Source organism: Pelodiscus sinensis, chromosome 1, assembly GCF_052426305.1.
Source record: "Pelodiscus sinensis isolate ZL-2025 chromosome 1, ASM5242630v1, whole genome shotgun sequence".
In the NCBI taxonomy this organism is placed as follows: Eukaryota; Metazoa; Chordata; order Testudines; family Trionychidae; genus Pelodiscus; species Pelodiscus sinensis.
This window is the reverse complement of record NC_143052.1, coordinates 207,495,913-207,512,587: the sequence shown is the minus strand read 5'-3', so window position 1 is coordinate 207,512,587 and position 16,675 is coordinate 207,495,913. Positions and strand designations below refer to the sequence as shown.

The window sequence follows — 16,675 nt, the reverse complement described above, 5'->3', positions numbered from 1 at the left end:
AATACAAGTCATAATAGGCTAAGAACTGGTTAAAGAATATTAGATAATTTAGATGTGTTCAAGTCAGCAGGACTTGATGAAATTCACCCTGGTGTACTTAGGGAGCTAACTAAAGCAATCTCAGAACTGCTAGCAATTATCTTTGAGAACTCATGGAGGATGAGAGAGGTCCCAGAAGAGTCAAGTACAGCAAACATAGTACCTATTTTTAAAAGGGGAACAAACCAGGCCTGGGGAATTATAGACCAGACAGCCTAACTTCAATACTCGAGGAGATACCGGAACAAATTATTAAACAATCAATTTGTACGTTCCTAGAGGATAATAGGGTTATAAGTAATAGCCAGTATGGATTTGTCAGAACAAGAACAATTCCTGCTAAATCAATGTAGTTTCCTCTTTGGCAGACTTATGAGCCTGGTGGATAGAAGGAAGCTGTAGATATGCTATATCTTATTTTATTAAAGACTTTTGACACAGTCCTACATGATAATGTCATAAGCAAATTAAGAAAATGAGGTCTAGATGAAATTGCCATAAAATGGGTGAACAATTGGTTGAAAGACTATTCAAAGAGTAGTTAGCAACTCACTGTCTAACTAAGAAGCCATGTAGTGGAGTATTGCAGGGCTCACTCCTAGAACTAATATTAGTCAATATTTTCATTAATGACTGGAGTAAGGAAGTGAAATATACATTTACAAAATTTGCAGATGATATGATGCTGGGAAGTTTTGCAAGCCTATTGATGGGCAAGATTATATTTGGAAAAAAAGGACCTTCATTAATTGGTCTGAATTAAAAAAAAAAGATGACATTCACTAAAAACAAGTAGAACATTCTTCACTTTGGAAGGAAAATTCAAATGCACACAAGACTGAGTACAGGAGACCCTCCCAATTTGTGGAATTGCTATTCACAGGGGTCTTCCATTCCAGACTGGATGTGTGGCAGGGGCCCAAAGCCACAGGAAACTCACCACACCTTCTGGTCCTCCAGTTGCCCACAGCTGCCCAGAGCCACATTAAACTCCCAGCAGTCGCTGGGAGCCACAAGGAACTCACCCTACTCCTGGCAATTGCGTTGAGTTCCCCACAGCTCTTGGCACCTGTGGTGAGTTCCCTGCAGCTTCCAGGAACCACATTGAGTTTGGGAGCTGTAAAATAGTAATATCTACTATTTCAAAAATAATACATTTTTCTGTCCCAAGAAAATAAGATAAAAATAAAGATACTAAAAATACAATGGGTTAAGAGTGTAAGTTATTCATGGGCCCCACCATATTTTCATCTTGTTAAACATATTTGACACACAAATTCTGTACCATCAAATTAAACATCATATTCATTGATGTGTTATAAAGCACAATAGGGACATTCTATTAACATTTTATCCCTGTTTGCATATAGTACAATTCTGTCTATGAGTCTTTATTAATGTCAGGTAGAATAACATTCACCTAGCTATGGCAATTATTGCAGAAGTAGTGAACAACACATGCTGTGTGCCATGGAGCTGATGGCTAGAGGAATAATATGAAGGCAAAAGTCAAGTCAGCAGGGAACCATACCTCACTTCAGAATATTGATCTGGTAGGCAAAGCCATGCTACAAAACAACTAACCCAAGAAGTTGTTTAATTTAATGTTGAATGCTTCCCTTTGGGAGTTCTTTTCCTCTTTTGGTATGGTAAAGAATATTAGTCGAGAAAAAAGTTTCTCTTTTGCACTCCTGAGCTGTTCCATGTGACCGTGTTACAAATTCTTTTCAAATGCAGCACAGAAAATGGCTGCCAAAGAAAATATCTATGAAATGAAGTACTTGACCCAGATTTTGCTGCTAAAAATAATAAATATGGATTTTTATAGTCATTGATTGTAAAAAGTCATCCATGCTATGAGGATATGTCCAGCTGACTGTTTCACTGTAGCTTTTATTGTTGGGACATGCTGCTGAAAACTATCATTTAAACAACTGTAACTGAATTGACTAGTGTGGCTCAAATAGGAAAATGATAGCATGTGGGATGGCAAACATAGGAACTTCGATGTAATTGAAAAGGAGTAGAGAACACATCATATCAAAATACCATCAAATATATTTTTTCACATGTGGTGATTGTAGGCAAACTTCTGATGTTTACCATCTAAGAGGAGCAGTTTAATTTGTAGAATTTAACTTGACCAGTATGTAATATTTATACTGCTAATTTTTATTTATGTATTTTATTTATTTTCAGTGTTTACTTATTTAAAGGGTTTTTTTGGGGGGGAAGGGAGTAGGAGGTGACCATTAGTCTTTTGGATGCTGTAGACAAATAAAACTGTGAAAGGGAGCAGGAAGCTTAATGAGATTCATCCACATACAAACAGTGATCAATGTTTCATTTGATGCAGTCTGACCAGAGAAATTTGTTATTCTTGGAGACCAGTTTCTTTGGGAATTTGGAATTCCTATATCTGGATTTCTTCTGTATAAAATTGCTAAAACTCAGCAAGTATGTTTATGTATAGTTTTTGATCAGTTTAATGGTATTACCATAATCCTGTATGCACTATACCTCCTAATGCTATTTCAAATCAGAACAGGAAAGATACTCTCGTGTGACACATTTTACAAGTGCTCACAACCTAAGCAGAGGCAACTGGATTCTATTTGGATAGATGCTCATACTGAGGTGTGATCTAGATTAAGTAGGTATGCTCTTCTTGATTTAGTAGAGAACTATTTAGAAGATACTGATTTTGTGGGTGCTTCTTTTTGATGACATGTAAAAGAGAGGAATTAACAATTAGATGTTACTAAATATCCCAAAACACTTTCACAAGATTAGGAGTGTTCTCCTGAGTGACTACTTTCTGTCTCCCTAATTCTCCTTGCACTCCTTTTAGCATTATAACACCAACAAGATAGTGTGATGTTGCTGTATAGTGTGAACAGCTGCCATTCTGCATTTCAATAATGCATGAAGTTATTCCTATGGATAGTCTAGATTTATTAAGCAGTTTAGAAGTTGTTTGAGACAGCATATATTAAATGTGAACATACATAGAGAACAGAATATGGCTTTCTTTTGCATTTATTATACTTTTGCAGGAAGTGAAAAGAATTAGATAGTATTTCCATAGTTACTGCAAGCAGACTGGACAATCATTCTGTGCTTCAGCATTACAACATGGTTGGTCAACATACCTGGCACAGCACCATCAAAAATATTTTCAAATGTAGATGGGAATAGTTTGGTATTTAAAGCTGTTTAGACATAGGTGCTTCATGTTAGGCATTCAAGATTGAAAATTTTGGCTATGTTTTTAACTTTCATGAGGACAGCTTCAGGAAAACTCAGTTTAATAACTCATCTAAAGGACATCTGAAAATAAACAAACTTTTCCTGCATGTTACTGTGTTATCATTTGGTATAAGCCCAAGTCCTGATGTCATCATGGCTAAGAGGTGAAAGTGCTGCTAATTTGGACCCATTACTAACACATTTCTCCAACAGGTGTACATTGTTGAAAGAGTAACTTGTAAAATATATTGTGTTCTGTATTTATTTGTCTTTCATCAGTACCTTGATTGTGTAAATATGATGAAACACTTTAAGGGCACCATAACGAGACACCCCACACTGTGTCAAAAACCAACTCTTTGAGGCTGCACACGGGATTTAGATAATTTTGTATCCTTTTCTTTTGTATTTACTGCAAAAGTTTGCAGTATTCAATAGTATGTCTGTTTCATCTCATTAAATATACTGCAGTATAATACAGAATTTCACAATAAAACTCAATGTTAATGATGATGTGTATTATGAGGCAATGATTTTGCATGGCTGCTATAATTAAAGTTGTATTTTTTAGATTACTGTTTATTGAAGAAATTGTCAATTAAAAAAAAGGTAGGGTGAAATGGAGCTTGTACAAATGATTCTTCCCCTCTCAAACACTGGTAAATTACCCATAGAACTGAATTTCTGGATTCTTTACATGAGAAACAGTTTAAATTGGCAAATACACTCATGCCAAATAAAGATCTGATAATAGTCAGCTGTTCCCTGTTTTTTAATATAACTTAATAGAACGAGAATAGATTTTCTGGTGTTCTTCAAAGAAAATAAGCTTTATAGACATTTTAATGCTAACCTTAGCTATCATACATCTATATAAATATATTTTAAAGAGTTTGTGAGTCTGTCTGTGAGTCAGTCCATCTGTGAGACTCTAATTCATTTGTTCAAGAACTTCTGTTAAATGGCAAGAGCTAAGACCATCACATTTGATATGCAGATATCTGTTATCCTAACTTAAAGAAAGGTCAGGGTTTGGTTGTGCCAGGAAAATGTGAAGAGCCTGGAGTGGTATAGTTTCCCATAACATGGAAAGGGAGAGATTGATTGGACAGACAGCTGTACTGCAGGGGGATCTGCCCAGAGACCCCACTGACTTTGCCATAGCGGTACCTCAAGGAGTATCCTTGGGACTGGGCAGCATAGCCTGCCCCCACCCTCCAAAATGCCTCCCTGAGGAGAAGCTGGGAACCACAGCCTGGCCACCCAGGAAACACACCCCATCAAAGAAGATCAGAGGCTGGGAATTGTAGCTCCTCCCAAGGACACCCCACGCCCTGAGAAGAGGCTGGGAACCACGCCCTGCCTCTTTCCCAGAAGAGATGCAGGCCAGGGCTAACCCCAGAGACTCTCCTCTTGGATAACACAGCACCCACCAGCTGTCCTCCTGGAAGGAGTCACCACTGGGGGAGCACAGCATATGGATATAATTTCATTGCAGATGATGATAATGGGGATAATATTGAGAACTTTTCATTCATAGAACTTACATTTTACAAAAGTATAGAAAAATCTGTGTTCCTATTTTACAGATTAAATAAATGAGGCACAGAGGCAGTAATTGTCTTGTCCAAGGTGTAACCATGATACAATACTGAAATGGAAAAGGCAACTAGTATTGCTTCCATCAAATCCTCCTTTCTGGGGAAAATCACCTAAGTCCAAATTAGCATGTGGGGATGTTGATTAGAATTCTCTTTGGGTATGACTACACTACCCCGCTAGTTCGAACTAGCGGGGTAATGTAGGCATACCGCACTTGCAAATGAAACCCTGGATTTGAATTTCCTGGGCTTCATTTGCATAAGCGGGGCACCGCCATTTTTAAATCCCGGCTCGTTCGAACCCCGTGCCACGCGGCTACACGCAGCACGGTCTAGGTAGTTCGGACTAGGCTTCCTAGTCCGAACTACCGTTACTCCTCATGGAATGAGAACCAAATACCATAGAAAAGCAAAAAAAAAAAAGTGCTTTTATAATGCATGGGAAGAAACTCAGGAACAAGCTGAGTGGACTACATGCCAGTCGTCTGAACTTCATAGCTAGAACCACTCTTACAGACTCAGGGCTAACATAAAATGGCTGTGTCAGTCCTAGAAAGGAGATAAATGTGTTACTGTCCTGGACTAAGACCTAAGATTTGGAAAAAAAAAAAAAACAGCCACCTCCACATGATGAGGAGGCTCCTGCTTTTACATAAATGAGTGTTAACCAGCTCCTTTATTCACCTGTCATTATTGCTTACTTCATTCCTTTCCCACAGTAGTTGAACACCTGTATGGAGGCTCCTTGTTAAGAATTTTGTTGTAAGATTAGTTACTGAGCTGGGTTTATCCTCTAGACCTGGAATAGCTGATGATTTGTGATTTGACACAATGCTCAGTGCAAGGAAAGTGGACTAGATAGTTGTAAAAAAAAAAAACCAAAAGTCAACAGAGCTGGTGAAGATCGGTAATTAGCAAGGTTTCTTTGGGAAGATAGGACCCTGAGGATGGGAAAAAAAGTGGAGGGGAGAAGATTAATGCTCTTTCTAGACTTCTAGAATTCAAAAATGGCTTTTATTTAAACTACAATTTCATATAACGTTAATCCTGAAGCCTGGTGCCCAGATGCTTTGTGGACTATGAATGCTTCAGGGAAAAGGGATTTTTTCTTTCTACATTAATATAACACTTATTATTTATTGATGACCAAATTCTAGTTTCTGGGTACTGTTGTATTATATTTGTCATATCTAATAATAATTGGTGTTGGTCAAATTTTCCATCAAAGCATTTTAGCCAGAATTTTTTGTTTATTTTTTACAAAACCCTATAAAACTTTGATGAAACACATCAGTGTAAAATAACAAACAAACAAAAACAGTATTTTTTCAAAGGGGAAAATATTCCAATTATCTTTAGTAGTATTGCATCATAGACGAACAAGTAGCATCTGGCCTTTGATGTCCAAATCCATAAACAGCTAATTTATGTGGAAAGGAAAATAAATAGTGGGATATTACAGTATTATGATTAGTACTTGTATAAAAATCCTGTGCTCTGTCTGTAGAGACCATAATATCAACTTCATTTTGGAGTTTTCCTTCAGTGTAGACCAGAGCCTCATGATATTATGAAAAACCAAAAAGATGGGAAGATCTCCATATACTGCACTTATATCCAATGCAAGTAGTTCTGCCGGGTTGTAGGAACAATTGGATCTATTATGAAGGAAATCTGTTGCATGGTCTTTACTTTTAGCCGAGCATTAATTCATAGCTAGACACGGTTTAAAATGAAAATGAATTAATGTTGTGAAGGCACTTAGTTCTAACATAGCCTTTAAATTAAAGTTCTCTTAGCTATTGACTATAAGAACTTGTCAGAAATACAGTCCTCTTTTATATGGTAGTTGCCATTAATGCATCAAGCAGGAATCTCTGTCTTCTCAGAAGAAAAGTTGTTGGCATCATTGTGGGAAAGGATTTCTTTAATCCTATTGAGACCTCTTGATCACAGATTTTTCTGAAAATGTGTTTAGTGGCAATAAAGTTTCAGGTTATTCTTACTTAGCTGAGTGCTGTTATCCTCAGAGGTGATATTTTAAAAGAGAGTTCTTTCTTAAGATACTTTTTTTTAAAATTCTTACTTTCAAGGAAATATTAAATAACAGTATGAAGTTTTCATTTTCCTTTCCAGCTTGGAAAATGATAGCTAATGGGGGATGTGATAGAGGTCTATGAAATCATGACTGGTATGGGGAAAATGAATAAGAAAGTGTTACTTAGTCTTCATACCACAAGAATTAAGGGTCACCCAGTAAAATTAATAGGCAGCAAGTTTAAAATGAATAAAAGCAAGTATTTTTTTCACAACATGCTGTCAACGTGTGAAACTCCTGGCTGCAAGATATTGTGAAGTCCAAGATCATAGTAGGTTTAAAAAAAAAAACTAAAAAGGTTCATGCAGGATAGGTTCATCAGTGGCTATTAGCAGGGCTCAACAAATTATGCAAAACCCTACTCTCCGGACAAAAAAGGCACTCGCTACCCACAAAGTATGACCCCCACCATGCAGGCGTGTACCACCGGAGAACAGGACGACCAGGATGGCATGTTTGCTCATGTAATGGGATAGGGCCACCCTACGGCGGCGAGGGCGACCTCCCTGCTGCACGGAGAGCGCAGCATTCTGACAGCGGTCTGTGCTGCTTGCTCCCGTGCAGCCACCCATCTGAGCAGCGGGCAGGGGGCCGAGTCCTGGGACCGGAGCCAGAAGCGGGGGTGGGGCCTCACATGGGGGTAGGGCAGGGCCAGAGTGTGCGTGCATCCCTGACATCAGGGGGAGAGGCGCCGGTGCAAATGAGCGCCACATTGAAAAGGGGAGTAGAGGAGAGTGGAAGAGAGGAGAGAGGCAGAGGAGATGGAGGAGAGTAATGGAGGGAGAGGGGAGAACAGAGGTGTGAGGTAGAATACTGCAGAGGATGGAGGAGTGAAGGAGGAGAGAGGAGGGGGGCGGGAGACGGAGGAGGTCAGAGAAGGCAGGAGGGACACAGGGAGTGGAGCAGAGAGCAGAGCGTGCGGGCAGAGGACGTGAAAGTAGAGCAGAGGTAGGAAGCAGCCCAGGGCAGGGCTCCTTAGGAGTCTGTCCTTCGGGCCCTGGGCTGGGGCCCGTGAGAGAGGGCAGGCCTGGGCCCCCCTACCTCCACCCACCCCCTTAACGGAGGGGCTGAGAGCGGACAACTGACAATTGAGACGCCTTGGGGACAACTGAGTGTAGCTCTTCCCAAGAGATACTAGAGGTTGGCTGGCAACCAAAGAGGGATGCCCCCGTTCCTCCTTCCATCAGTCCAGATGGTCGCGATGCCCTCCTTGGCTGCCGGCCAACCTCTAGTATCCCCCAGGAAGAGCTACACTCAGTTGTCCCTGAGGAGTCTCAATCGTCAGTTGTCTACTCTCAGCTCCTGTCCCAGGTCTCGGCCCTCCTGCACGCCGCTTGGCTGGACGGCCGCATGGGAGCAAACGGCGTAGACCGCTGTCAGAACGCCGCACTCCCCATGCAGTATGGGGTCAGCTCCATTGGAGTGCAGGGCAGGTCACCTGCACCATCGCAGCGCGGCCCCGCACAGTCACATCGCACCAACTGGTAATATCTACTCACAATGGGCAAGCGGGCGAGCGTATTTGTCGAGCCCTGGCTACTAGCCAGAATTGGCCAAGATGATGTCCCGAGCCTCTTTTGGCCAGAAGCTAGAAATGGGCAACAGGGAATGGACCACTTGACGATTACCTGTTCTGTTCATAAATTCTGGAGCACCTGCTAAAGAGATGGTTCAGTTGTTGTTATACATACATACAAAATAGTTATTGCAGGGTTTGAGTCTGAGTTAGTTTTGGATTTTTTAAAAAGATTTAGTAATTTGGGGGTAGGTAAAAGTTTGCTGAAGCATTATTTTTTTTAAAAAAAACCACAATCTTTCATGACCCAAAGTAAAAACAAAAACAAAATACAACTCTAGATACACATTTGTATTTAGTTTGTCACAGTATTCCTTCCTTTCCACACGTACATATCTACTGACCCACAGCATTCAAGCAGCAGCAATAAAGATCCTGCAGAAAGTTATACTAGCCAGAACTAGGGGTTTTTGTTTGTTTGTTTGTTTGTTACTCATGATATCAGCAGCTGAACCCCTTCCCCTCCATTTCGTGGGACAGATCCAAAATTAACATAACACTCAGGAAATCTGCTGCTGTCTAGCAACACTTGACTCTCTGTATTTAGGCTTAACTTTAGAAATAGAACTCCGTTTAGGGCTTAAGCAGAATTAGAAGTGTTCTAATTATCAGTGCAACCCCCTGTGGTCCTTTCAGATAAAAGGGAGTTAATTGTGCAGACTGCCACAGCTTCTTCCCCAGGATGAGGGGAAAAATGGGGTATGGAATGTGAGTAAGAGAGGTGGAAGGAATGGGTGCTCTCCAAGAAGCATGTTTTTGAATACCCTTAGAATTCCCAAGACAGCCTTTCCAACTGCCTTTTTTGGCTTTCCATATCTCTCTATTCCTTGCACTGGTTGGAAAGAGATCCTCTTTTACTACCCACGAGCCTGAGAGTCTTGTATTCAGTTCAGCTGGAAATAATACTGTTCTGTCACATAATTTTTCATTTCCAAAGCACTGCTCAAACATTAGACATCTTTTATGTGATTCATGAAAAAAATTTCATTCCACTTTTATCCATAAATGCTAATAATTACTACCCCCTTTTTGCAGATTAACCCATCTGAGGAAGCAATGTATTTATGGCATGGCAGAACTAGTGATAAATGTGAGCACTCACAGTAGGCTGAAGTTAATTTATTTTAGCCTCAATTATCTTTTCCTTTGATTTTAATTTCATTATTATTTGTTACATTTTTTTTATTTGTTTTGCTGTAAGTTGTTGCAACACACTTATATCAGACAGTTGCAAAGCCATGTTGAAAATAAAGATGATCCCATTTAATGAAGGGTAGAATGGTCCAAATTGCATGGATTTTGCCAGTAGATAAAATGATGCACATTTTTTTACTTCCAGGCTTTCAAATTATATAACCTAATCCATGAGGTACACAATAAAATATCATGTGAGAAGTTTCACACTCAGAGTTGTGAACATTGGAAAAGTCAATGTTTTAATTATGTAGCTTGCCATTACCTTGAAATAACTTAATATTTCTAGGAATGGTGTAGTTAAGGTCTGTTTTCATATTGATAATCTGATTGGATTCAGTTTTCCATTTAGGTTTCAGGTGCTGGTTCAACCTTACACTTCATTCTAAGTTTTATGGTAGAATTTTTCTCTATAATTGTGTCTAGTATATAAGTAGATCAAGAGAAAGATTTGTAATGCATGTGATTGGCTAACAATATCAGCTAACACAAACATTTCTGGAATTTACATGTACTATATAATGCTTTAAATATTTTAGAATGAAAAATCATGTGGCCACCTAAATCCACACCCTTAACCAAAAGAATACAATTTCCTGGAAAATTCAGATAGAACACTTCTTGTACAAATATATTTACAACTTTGTAATCTTATTCGTGTAGGAATATGACTACTGGGAATCAGCAAGCTAGCTACTTTCAAAACACTTAAAATGACTGTACACTTTTGATACTGAAATTGAATATGTTAAATTTATGACAAATATTTTAATTAAAAAAATACAGATTTTACTATATCTGGAGCAGACAATAATATTCTTTTGATAAATGCAGTTGAAATATGGCCAGTGTACAACAAAGCTGTTTCTAAAAAAGTTAAATTAATCATGCAATAGCTATTTATTTTTAGAGGCTGAATAGAAAGTGTTTAGCCATTTAATTAGTGTTATTAACATGATACATAAGGGATAGCTTATTCTTCTGCTCTTTATCCATCTTCATGGACATACATCAGAGCTTTGAATGAAGAAAGGACATCATGTCATTACTTAATAGGCCAAAACGTTTGCATACGGATTGTGGTGGCACAAAGAGACCAAAAAACTTTCCCTATCAGGGTAGTTAAGGATCCCTCTGGCACAGAGGAATCCTGGGTTAGAGTGGGAAGCATTGCTGAAACATGCTGTGGGCTTTGGTGGTCTTAGGATCATAGGCATTTGTTACTAGCCAGCACAATTTAGAGTATTTGGGTCCACCTACATTGCGGGGAGGGGCAGAGAGAAATGGAACAGTTTCTCCTGGGGCCTGGAAATTCAAAGGGATCCAGGGCTCCTGACTGCTACCCTGCTACTGTGGCAGTGGTGGCATCTGGAACCCTGGGCACTTTAAATTGTTGCTGGAGTGATTTAAAGGGCCGAGGCTGGGGGTAGGGTGATCATGTGCAGCTCATCATGTGCTCTGGGTGTCATGGAGGGCTGGCTACTCTGCCCCTGCCCCTTCTAGGAGTGCAGAGCCAACTTCCTCCAACTTGCATCCGTTGGAGGCTGTCAGCCTCCCGAGAGTAGCTATGAGGCTGACTTGTCTTACTGTGAAGGCCAAACTAGTTCCAAGCTACTACTCCACAGATCAGAACAGTGCAAAAATGATGTACAGTCTCCCTTCTTGTAACACTCTGTGGCTCCGCAATTGAGAACTGTATTGCCGAATCCACAGATGTTTTGTGCATTTTATCAAGTTTTAAGTGCATGGCTCATTTTTAAAATGACTTTTCTCACAATATCATGTTCAGCGCAGTTGAACTTTTTTTACATCAGTTTGTTTTGGATCAGACAGACAGATGAGAAAGTTTGTGGACAATGAAAGAAATGTACTGTTCCTCCATGTTGCCATAGAAGTTTGTTGAAAAGTTGTTTTGTTATTAAACCATTATTTCATAACATGCTGAGAGACATACTGCTAGCAATCATTTATGTAGCATCACATCTACTGTATATTCAGGCAGTTTGTCTGTCTGTCTGTTCAAGAATTCCTCCTAAACAAGAAGAGCTAGGACCACCAAATTCAACATACAGCTTCCACGCATTATCACATAAAGCAAGGGAAGAGTTTGGTTGTGCCTGGAAAATAGGATGGGCATAGAATGGGATTGCTTCTCATAAAACCATAGAGAAATTCACCGGGAAGGTGAAGGAGGCTGGCTGGGAGCATGCTCTCACATCCTAGGCTGACACAGCCCAAAGCCTCCCACATTCCAGGTGCTCTATATGGAGCGTGGAGGGCTGAATACGCCTCTACCTCAATTTTTACAGGGATGCTGTTCGCTGTTTGCTTTCATCAGGGAGGGATGGGAAAGTGCACAGTTTGCTGCATTGCTCACTCTGGCTAGGCAGTGCAGTGGGCAGAGGATCCTTGACCTGCCTCAGCTGCCCACTGCACTACCTAGCCAGAGTGAGCAATACATTCACCTCTCCCGCAGTTGTGCCTGCTGGGGCTGCAGCAGCCATGGAGAGGCACTTCCCACCCGGATCTCAAGCTGCTGTAGTGACAGAGGGCTGGCTGGGATAGTTCCCTCTCTCCCCAGAGCTCCCTGCATAATGAACCTCTCATGCCCAGCCCCACCCCAGAGAAATGATTTGATAGAAAGCATGTACATTTTCATTTTATTAAAAAAAATTAATTGAACTAAGATCTTAAGCAACACTAGGTAAATATTATAGTATTTTAATGAAATATTTTTCATTAAACCAAACAATTTTTTCTATGTATGAATGCTTATAATCTGAATAACATGAATTCATATTTTGCAAATCTGTCTTTCAGGCTAGATCCAATGATAACCTCATTTGGTGTCTTTTTTCATTTTGTTTTGGTTGTCTTTTAAAAAATATATATATAAATCAGACATATTGAGTGACCCATTTCCTTAGTTAATAGAATATCCTTAGTGTGATTTGCAAAGTTCTGTACTTTTTGACTGAAAGGTCATCTGATAGGTCTTGAAACAGTGTATCTTCCTGGAAACCTGATTTATAGAGTTATACTGACAGTACAATAGGTCAATTCTTAAACAATGTGTGCTCATTAGTGTCTCTGCCTTTTTCCAGTCTGGCATATATAATGTGTATACATATGTATGATCTTAGAAAGGTAAATGTGTTAGAGATATATATGCATGCATACAATATTGAATCTATGTATTAAATCTCCTTTTTCTCCTTGCCTTGTGTCATTAGTTGAGATTGGCAGTGCTTGTTTTTCATCTCTAAGCATTTCTGTTGTATGCATCTTTCAGACAGATAATGACTTTCTCAATGTTGTCCTTCAATACATAAAACCATTTTTGATTGAGTCTTTCTCATGGTCTTTTGTCCTGTGATTACTACATCATTTAAAATATCCTTCCTCTTGTTCTCTCCCATAATCAGTCATCTCAGTTTTTCTATGATTTAAGTTACCTGCAGCGTTGTTCATTTCATTACGTAGTCTATCAGTTCTTGTCTTATCCAGCATCCACTTGAGCAGTAGTGTGAAGTAATACAATCTACTATACATATGAGAGAGTTTGTCTGTCTGTCTTTGTTCCAAGACTCCTCCTAAACAATAAGAGCTAGCACCACAAAATTCGACAGACAGCATCCTTTTCTTAACTTAATGCAAAGTTAGGGTTTGGTTGTGCCAAAAAAATAGGATGTGCCTGGAATGGGATTGCCACACATAATACCATACAGAAAAGAAACAGAATCACCAGGCAGGTAAGAGGGGATAGCTCAGAGTGCATCCTTCCTCCTCCTTCTGCCGTCACCTGGGACTCCCACAGCCCAAAGCCTCCCACACTCCAGCAACAATTTAGGAAGGGTGGATGAAGCTCAACCACACCCTCCCCCAGTTTGTTAGGGAACATTGCTGGCTGTTGCCCTTCATCAGAGAGTGAAGGAAAAGTGCAGTCTGCTGAATTCCTCACTGTGGCTGGTGAGCACAATGGGCAGAAAATTTTGGACCTGCTCCAGCTGGGACACATGCACCCCTCCCCTGGCTGTGCCCACTGCTCCTGCAGTGGCCAGAGACAGGCACTTCTCACCTGGCATCAAGTTGCTGTGGTGAGAGAGGGCTGGGGTAGTCCACTCTCTGCAAGGCAGCTTGCATAATGTACCCCTCATTCCCAGCCGCCTCCCAGAGTAATAATTTAAATGAAGAATGTACATTTTCATTTTATTTTCCAAAGGAAATTAATTAATTTAGTAAAGGACCCAAGCAATGCCAGGTGAATCTTTTAGTACTGAATATTTGAAAAATGAACCTTTCCTTCCTCCCAAAGTAAGATGTGCTGATACACAAGCAAATTCTTCAATAATGACAATGTGTTGAAGTTATCCACATATCATGAAAAGAATTTTAATTATCCTTGTCGAATTTGTTTCTGAAAGCAGTACTACACCATGCTATATACTGCATTATAAAACACTGGATAAATGAAAACAGAAAACAAATGCCTTTCAGTAAAAGCAATCCTAATTTCAGACAAATCTGTGGAATTTGTTTTTCTTAAGGTTAGAATTTAGGAAAAAAACAAGTCTGGGAGAAAGTAGACTTACACTGTTACTCAATTTCTAACTAAACAACCATCGTTTTTATTCTGTTTGTACACACCTATCATATTTTTTACTATAAACCTAATATTAGATTTTGTACCTGCAACAAAATGCTTCTTAAGTACTGCAGCTGTTAGTAAGCAAATCCAAGGTCTCACATGCAAGTCAGACTATAGCTTTTTCTCACACGTACTACAGAAATTTGACTACAGGTCAGATTTAATGTGTCTTATGGGATTCAAACAAATGTAGATTAGTCTTCAGTTTTTCAGCGAATAACATTGTCTCCTAAAACGTGTCCAGGCACGTATGGCAAGTGTGCACTTGCTGGCTTCCTGAATCAGGTTGGTAGTTATGAATTTATATTGCTATAATCCTGAAAGAGGCTGCAAAACTTGTAAGAAAAGGGTGTGCTGAATATGCAAATAAAATAACTTTCTGAAGCAAGTGCTAGGAAATGGACTATTTTAGCTGCTGCCAGGTCTCTCCCCAAATACAAGCATCAAACCATTTGTTTTTGAGGCTGAAATATCTTATGCTTCCTTGAAAGAAAGGAAAGGATGTCTGCACATTTGGACAGGTGTGTTCACACATCCCACTTCTTGGCGGCTTCTTGTTTGAAAAGCGGATACTTCTGCAAAGGCACATTTTTGTCTGGAAAGCAGAGGTCAAAATTAAAAAAAAAAACAAAACAAAAAAAAGCAAAGATCCAATCTGAACAAAAGCAAATGTACAAATAGTAGGTAAGATCCTTTCTTTATTTTTAGCCATTCTGGATTGACGGTTTAGGTACTGACCAGAATAATCAACATATAGAAATCTAGAATATGATGGCAACTGAAATTACTGCAAATAGCTATTATTTTAATCCTATTTATGTCAGCAGCAATGAAACCATAGCTAAGAAAATAGCAGCACATGATGTCCATCCTTATTTAGCAAAAACAAGTGTTTTACCTGAATAGGAATGGACTTAATTACATGCTGAGTTTAAGTATTTTCTTCTATCTGCACTATCACCCTCTCCTCTTCTTCTTCCTCTCAATTTTCATCCAACTCCCTTTGTTTCTAAAATGGAAAAGACAGTGTCATTGGAACATTTTTCTCACCAAAATAAAAAAAAACAATCATTATAAAGCGTGAAGTCTTGATGTATATTGTGATTTTCACCTAATCAAATTACTTGTTAATTTCATTCTCTGTTTCATTTGATCAGCACCTGAAGAAACGAAATATTTATATTAAAATAATGCAGATTTCACATTTAATTTTGCTCAATTTTTATACATAAGGCAGTATTAGGATCGTTCAGTCACTTACTACAGAAAGATATTATTTAATTATCACACAAGCCAAGATCCAGAAGAAGAGAAAAAACAAGTAACAAGAAGACCCAACTGGTAATTAAAGATGACTATACTAAAGGTTGTTACTCAAATATTGTCACTGGCATTACATTGTAACGGCTATCATGTGCTGTGCAAGCTGTGATATTGTGTGCAGCCTGATGGCCACAGGGATAGAAAGATCAACTGTTTACTTGAATCAAAGTGATTGAAAAATAGAAAAGGGCATGATTGGAATAAGAGGAAGCTGCTTTGTGTCATATTAGAATCTGTTGGAGACACTGACTGCCCAAAGCCACATTCTGATCAGACAGTTGGGTGGTTTGGTGGTGTCATAAGCCTTGATTCAACTGACAGCATTGCACAGTTGGAACTTTCATTGAGGAGAAAGAATTTTCTATAACCATTACATTAAAATGTATTATTCTGATCCTTTTACACTGGGAAGGGGACAGTGAAAAAGAGAACAAGTGTTAGGTCTGCCTGATCCCATGGTAGTCTGTGGCACCACATATCCTGGTAGTCCCTGTGATGACTCATCCCTGAGTTGGCTTCAGGGTTCAGCCAACGCATGGGAGAGCTCCCACTTTGGTGATCCCAATATTTGCTGTGGGCATTATGCTACATGTCCCTGTTTTTGGGGAGGGAGGGAGAGATGGGAAGGAATTTTTCACTTACAATCATATTGGCTTGGGTGCAGTTGCAGAGGGGAGTAGACTACATCTAGCAATATGACTATGGGACTCCCATGATGTATCATGGTGGGTCAATCAGAGGAGAGATCACAATGCACATTGGGAAATGTAGTCTGGTCACAGAGCCTGGGCCACAAAGACCAATTTAAAAAAAAAAGACTTTCTAGGAAAGCCACCTAGACCACAAAAAAGAGAAAAAAAACACAGCAAATTAAAAACGTTTTCCCTAGGAAATAAATTATTTTGGAGAAATTGCATTTTTTCATAAAGAAACTGTGATGGAAAATT

At 39.4% G+C, this 16,675-nt stretch overlaps 1 protein-coding gene across 2 annotated transcripts in view; it reads left to right on the top strand.

Annotated features, from left to right (window-relative positions):
- IL1RAPL1 (interleukin 1 receptor accessory protein like 1) overlaps positions 1 to 16,675 on the top strand; it is a 1,174,742-nt gene that overhangs the window by 397,116 nt on the left and 760,951 nt on the right. The window lies entirely within an intron of this gene.